Genomic DNA, 7,325 nt, shown 5'->3' with positions numbered 1-7,325 from the left:
TTGTCACAACAACTCCCTCAAATATCCCTTAAAGTGTGAAGAGTTTAACACATTCTACAATAATACATGATATTAGAAGCTGAGAACTCAACTTACCGACAACTCTGAGATCTGAAGAGAAGGATTTTAACTCTTCAACATGTGCGTTTACTCTCGAGTTTACTTTCGAGTTTACTTTCGGTTTTTCTTTTTGGTTACAACACTCTACTTCTTCTTCTTCTTTGTTTTGGCGGATCGCACTAATCTCGCGCATTACCGCCCCCTACTGTGAACTCGATCCAGAGCTTCTCCTCTCGATGAGAATCACTGCTACAGCCAGCGCTGCGAGTTCAGCTCCTCTGGATTACAAACAAACAAAAATTTTAAACCCTACATATACATACATAAATATACCTAATTCAAATCCTATTCATTAAATCTGTGTTTTCCAAATATTGAATTAAAGCTGCTCCGTTATTACTTCTCTGTTCTGGGTTTAACAGGTGTCTCAAATTAATTTCACTGTCCTCTTTCCTCTGAACCTCTTCTAATAGCTTTTCTCTATCATCTTTAAACTTTTCACAATACATGATAACATGTTCTACCGTTTGGTTTCTCCACACCATTCACAGCATCCTGTCGACGCTTGGACATTAATTACAATGTTTTATGAAGTCCTGTATGTGCTATTCTGAGTCTGGATGACATGTTTTCCTCTCTTCTACTTCCAGCTGAGGATCTACTTTTCCCCACTTTTGGCTGTTTTTCACACCTTTATTTCTGTCTCCCACAGCTGCTGCCATCTTTGATTTATTAGCTTCTTGATTATAGCTTTAATTTCATATCTACTGTAAGATATTTCCATTTCTATTCTAGTGGCCCTCAGAGCTTGTTTGGATGATTTGTCTGCGTCTTTGTTCTCTTTCACCTCCGCGTGAGCTGAACACATGAATATTACGCTCACCCTTCTCTGCTGTAAAGAACATCATTCTTGCAGAATCTGCACGACTAAACCCTGTCTAGTGTCTGACTGTTGTGCTTCAATAAGAGCAGAACTAGAGTCCAATCACGCCTCAATTTCATCTTAATGCCATCACACGCTATTAACTCTGAAAATACTGGAGAACTCATTTAAAAATCCTGATCTTTCTGGCAGCCAACATTGGGAATAACATCTGCTACCTCTGCTTGTTCATTACATATCTGATTTTTTGGATTTATCTGTCAGCACTAGTGTTTTATGTCCAGACTTCTTAACCACAGGCATTCCTCACCTGGATTTCCTCTAGTTTCCTCTTTTTTTCCTATGTTCCAGCATTCTTAAAATAACTGGAAGGCTGTGGCAAAATCCACAAAGAGACTGTTGTAAAACATTACTCTTGAGTAATACTTTCACTCTTTAATAGCCAGCTCCTTTACTAAACCTTCCAACCACCCATCATCCAAACCTATTACATTTCCCCCCTTTTCCATACTTCCAACACTGCTCTAGTACTCTTAAAGTGGGATGATTTGTCTTGGTCCCATAAGATTTGCCCAATATACTGCAGTTAACTGTTGTCTTCTTAATTTGAGAGGCATGTCCCCTGCTTCTACCTGTAATGCTGAAACAGGTGATGACGGATGAGCCCCACGACAGATCCTTAATGCCTTACGGCTTGAATCCACTCCAATTTATCTAGATGAGTTTTTGCTGCAGATCCATATACAATGCTTCTATAGTCCATTATTGATCTGATTAATGTTATGTGAATAGTGTTCAATGCCAGTCTGTCTGCCCCCAGCCTTTCCCAGACACACATCTCATTATATTCAACATTTCTCGTCCATCTTCTCAATATGCCCCTTTCCATGTAGGTCTGCTGTTGAACCAGGATTCCAAGAAATCTTGTATTTGTGGATCCCCATTCTAGGTTTTGCATTGTTTTAAACTTTAATCTGATTTCCTCACCTATTCAAATATTTTTATCCACCCTCGTAAACACATCATTTATCATAATAATAAAAGTAATAATGGTCTTATAACTTACGCTCCTGAGTGAATGCTATTCTCTATCATACCTTTTGATGATATGCACTCTCCAGCTCTCTCCTTAATTGATCTTTCTTCCAGAAATCCTTTAATCAATTGCCATTCTCCTCCTATCCGCATGTTTTCTTCTTCAGCAGCAACCCTTCTCTTCATACCATATCATACGCTTTTTCAAAGTCGAAGAACAATCTCTTTATTAAACAACGCTTTTCTAATGTCTGACTCCAAGCATACTACTGAGTCCACTGTTCCTCGTCCCCCTAAATCCACTCTGATCTGTTGATCAGGGGCGTGTCCAGGATTTTATACTTGGGGTGGCAAAGAGTGGGCAGGAGCAGAATGAGGGGTGGCATATATAGATCAGTGTTTGTATTCCCCATATATTCTATTCCTTAACACCAGTGTTGGGGAGTAACTAGTTACATGTGACGGAATTACGTAATTACAAAATAAATGTAAGTGCAATCTGTTACAGTTACTGAGAAAAAAAGTATAATTAAATTACAGTTACTTGTGAAAATGTTAATGATTTGATAAAAGATTTGATTGATTTATTTCTTAATTGCATTGACTGCTCTAAAATACGAGGCACCAATGTTTCAGGAGTTTAGTACACAGAATAAGATGCATTCTTATTCAATAACTGTTTTATTTCCTAATTGGGTTTATGCATATGCTTTAAGATGAACTGATTTTCCCTCCTCCCCTGGCATTGTTAGATGCTAGTGTTTCCTGTCATAGCTGTGAAAAAGATTTGATTTTTAAAACAGCATCATAGTTATCAGACTATTTCTTGTTATGATTTTAAACCTGTATTAAACCAGAATGATCAGAATTTAACCATAATCAAAATGATCTCAAAGTAAAAAAAAAAGGTGCTAAAGTCTGACTTTTTGGTGGCTGTGGTTTAAAATTAGATGATTATAATCTTAATATAAGTGAGATGAAGGGTTAGAAAGTCTGCCAATAATCAGTGTTGAGTTCTGCTGTAAGGTTAACCCTGCCTGCTTTAAATGATTCAAAATGATTAACAGTTGAAAATATTTTAAATTTAGAAAAGTAATCAAAAAGTAATCAAATGTAAACTGTTACATTAATAAAACAATTGAAATAGTTACACTACTTATTACATTTTAAAATAGGAGGTAACCTGTAAACCGTAACCTATTACATTTCAATGAACCTTCCTAACACTGCCCTAACAGTAACTGTCACAGAAAATTTTCTGCAAATCATCGGTGAAAAAACTGTCCAAAGATTCATGCGTATCTACCTCCCCGTTCTTCCATTCCCTCATGTATATGGTTATTTTCACCTTATGCCGTTGGATTTATAATAATTGGAGCATTAGAAAATCACTATTATGAAGTTTAAAAAAAAACTTTTGGTCAAAGTTCAGCACTGTTTTGTACTGAAGTATGAAGAGTATGAAGAGTTTAATTTTCTGCAAAATGTGAGTTGAGCTGTCCTCATTTTAATGCATTAACTGTCTAACAGTAATGTCAAAGAGTGAGTGATTTATGGAGCTACATTATAATAATTTGAGCTCATTTAAAATTCTAAACAACAAGATTTATGGAGCTACTTCTTTGTTTCTTTGTTTATCTTTTGATTATGTAAACTTTTATTAAAAAGAAAATATGTAAAATGTTGCTCATCAGAATCATGGGTTCGATCGAAAAAATGCAGGCCTGTGTATTAAATGCAGTGCAGTTTTCTCTGGATTAAAGTAGCCTAAATGTAAGAGCCCTTGAGCAGATCTGATAAGACCAAATTAATTAATGAAGGAATGAATAATAATAATAATGATGATGATAATAACAAAAATGAATGTGTTTTTTTTTCTTTACTTTAAGTAGGCTAAGTGTGCATTAAACGATTCAAATGTAATCAGAATTAAAAGTTAAATCTGTCACTGCAGCTTTTTGAAGATACAGAGAAGCACAGCAAAATGACATTTATTTGAATGCATTTGTGAGAGTGTGATTACGAGTAAATTAGTCATCCCTGTCTGTGCAAGCACGATGTCTCTACTAATAGTATGAAGCTGTGGATTTTGATTACTTCAAAACACAAATACATTTTCAATATAACTTTTCTGTTTGTACATTTTTATTGATAAATCACAGGCAGCTGCTACAATATTGTTTTGTTTCAGTGTGGAATGATCCGCTATGTGTCTGTAATGCAGTGGCAGCAGTAGCCTACAATCCTTGCAGGCAGAACTAGTTAAGAACGGCTATAGTTAGGGCATTAATCAAAAGTAGTGATTGGAGTGTAATGGAGCACTCCTCCTGAATCTTACCTAATTTCCAAAAATCCCCTCGCCCAGTCAAATTCATGATGTTCTACCAATGTGTTGATCCCACACGCCTGTTTAGTGGCAAAGTCATTTTTTAGTGGTAGTTGCCACGCCTACTGTTGGTGGATAACGTCTTACAATACAATAATCTTTCTTAACCTTTCTCTTTTCATTATTTTACATACATGGAAGTAAGTGCTCTTGGTCTCAGTTTGTTGAATACCTTAAGGATTCCTTCCCTGGCTTCCTGCGGTGGAATAATCTATTGCCTCTTTCCAGCTTCCTCAGGTAAAACCCCTTCGATCCAAATCTTGTTTACTAAAATCTAGTACTCATGACCTAAAAGCCTCTCCACTGAGATGTTTTGCTGGGACCACAGCTCACTCCGTCTTGTCCGCCAGCTGCTTTTTCTACCTTTTTAATGCCTCTTTAAATTCACAGTCATTTCAAAAGGAACACACTGTCCATAACTTCCCTTCTGTCTTTTACTGCCAGCTTTATTCTGAACATCTCTTCTCTTCGTCTCTTTCTCTCTTCACACAAGTTTCTAGAAGAGCTGACTTTTATAAACTCCTCTGGAAACATTATTGTCTTCTCTTCATCTGTTTCTGCTAACTCTTCTCCTCTTCTGAGAACAGATCATTCAAATCCCTTACTTATTCCTCTCATGTTTTAAAATCATGTTCCATATGTCTTTTACAGGAGGACTTCTATCTTTTCATTACAGAATCATCTCCAAACATCTCTTTTAGTCTTTCTGACCACCACAGCTTGAGCCTCTTTATGATTGATTACATTTTCTTTTCAGTTTCCTAAACGCTTTTATTTTATTTCTTATAGCTTCACTGCAATCTTCATCCCACCACGGAAACATTTTCGACTTCCTGATTGTCTTTACATCCATTTTAAACTGCGTCACAACAACTTCCTCAAATATCCCTTAAAGTGTGAAGAGTTTAACAAATTCTACAATAATACATGATATTAGAAGCTGAGAACTCAACTTACCGACAGCTCTGAGATCTGAAGAGAAGGATTTTAAGTCTTCAAAATGCGCGTTTACTCTCGAGTTTACTTTCGATTTCAACACTTCTTCTTCTTCTTCTTCTTCTTCTTCTTCTTTCTGTTCAATGGTCGTTCACTCCTCAGGAGTATTAGCGCCACCTACTGGATATCTTGCGCACATGGGTGATAAATCTGTGTTGCTATCACAAAGAGAAAGAAAGAAAGGAGGTGTACCCAGGGCTCATGTGTAATGCCCCCTCAGCAGAGGTTCAGAGCCAAGCTTCAGCTGGTGCTGTGTGTTCAGCTCCTCCAGCTTCAACACTGAGCTCCTCAGCCTCCGAGATGAACAGAACATGATCCTCATCTCAAACACTAAATCTGGGGTCTAGTCCTGTAAGCTCTAAAAGTGTTAAAACCACCTTAAACATCTGACTCAAAGCTCCCCGACACTCACTGGCCTGTTCTTTATATTTCTATATTTATATAATATTTACTACATTTAAAGAGCACATGCTCTACTGTTTCAGAAACATCACATTCATCACACAGACCATTTTCATGCTTCCCCATTAATGCACGTGTTGAATTTAGTCCTGTGTGACCCGTCCTTCATCTAGAAATCATTACTTCTTCCTTTCTGTGTCTTCCAGAAAACCACTCTTTTTTTCTCTACTGATTCTACAATATTATAATACCATCTACCTGTGTGCTATTTTCACATCTTTAGGCAAGGATGCCCGAATGCACCACATCTGTTTCACAGTAGCTACGAACTTCTAAAACTTGCATCAGAGAAGTGCTTTGAAAGGGTAACTGTTGGTAGCACTGGAAGTGGTAATAAGTCAGTCTTGTTTTGCAGGATATCACCAGCTTCTTGGTAGCTTTAGGGCATCTAAGCCCTTTACTAAAACCTCAGATCTTTGTCTTAACATTAACAAATGCAGGTGAAGAACTACTTCCAGTTGGTAATTGTTTGGAATTTTTAATATTCCTGTAAGAGAAAGTGTTGCTTATTTGGGAGTTTGTAATATTCCTGTAAGAGAAAGTGTTGCTTATAAGGGATTCATGCTGTCACTCATATATGTTTTCTTCAGATTACTGAAATACACTCAAGTAAAGCAGAAGGTATCTCTCGATTATCGTCTGCTGCTCAGTCCATCTCTGTTCACAAACACACCTGGAAACTAAATTCTGTGGGAAAATAAAATTCATTACATTAAAAAATCAGTCATTCTAAATTCATACGACAAAGGCGGTCTAAATTGAGTTGATTTTAGCTCTCTAAACAGTAACTTTAAAATACATTGGTTAAGACAATATCTTCAAAATTCTTCATCTGTCTGGAATATAATTCCTCGGTTTATTTTCTCTAAATTGGGTGGCTTAGAATTTCTCTTGATGTGTAATTATAAAATTGTAGAACTTCCATTCAAACTTTCTAAAATTTACCAACAAGTACTTGCTACTGGAGTCTTGCACAGAAACACAACTTCTGCCCTCAAAGTTTTCTGATCTGGAATAATGCCAATATTTTGTGTAGAAATAAGTCTTTATTTTGTCACAGTTGGTTTAGTAATGGTTTGTTATTAGTGAGTCAGTTATTTAATAATGATGGGACTTTATTAACGTTTACAGACTTTATCTGAAGATACAGAATTGCTATTCCATTAAAAGAGTTGAAGGGTCTTACTATAGGGCCATTCCTCAGGTGTGCATGTGTTCACAAGCAGTGTTTATACATCCACACTTTCTGTCTGTCTCAGACCTGAACATACCTTAGTCGCCTCTATCTGTTTCTCAACTATAAAACTAAATCCTTGTTTTTAAAAGAGAATATTTCTACGCCTTGTGTTATTTTCTACTGGAACAATATCTTTAATAATGCAAATTTGGTCATTACCTCAAAAATTCCTCCTTACAAATAAGGTTAAGGAAATATCATATAAATTACAGTTTTTCTCATTTGCTAAGACACACTAAATGAAACTGGGATCCGCTTGATCTTCA

General features: G+C 36.4%; 1 long non-coding RNA gene across 1 annotated transcript in view; it reads right to left on the bottom strand.

Annotated features, from left to right (window-relative positions):
* LOC109074951 overlaps nucleotides 1-5,482 on the bottom strand; it is a 7,638-nt gene extending 2,156 nt beyond the window's left edge. The window contains exons 1-2 of the long non-coding RNA XR_006159742.1: nucleotides 5,322-5,482; nucleotides 97-338 (exon numbers count right to left, since the gene is read on the bottom strand). This is a non-coding gene — a long non-coding RNA (uncharacterized LOC109074951). The remainder of the gene's footprint in view (nucleotides 1-96; nucleotides 339-5,321) is intronic.
* Between the last annotated feature and the right edge of the window lie 1,843 nt (nucleotides 5,483-7,325).

This window comes from Cyprinus carpio, unplaced genomic scaffold (genome assembly GCF_018340385.1).
Source record: "Cyprinus carpio isolate SPL01 unplaced genomic scaffold, ASM1834038v1 S000006703, whole genome shotgun sequence".
NCBI classification, from domain to species: domain Eukaryota; kingdom Metazoa; phylum Chordata; class Actinopteri; order Cypriniformes; family Cyprinidae; genus Cyprinus; species Cyprinus carpio.
This window is presented reverse-complemented; position numbering and strand designations above follow the sequence as displayed.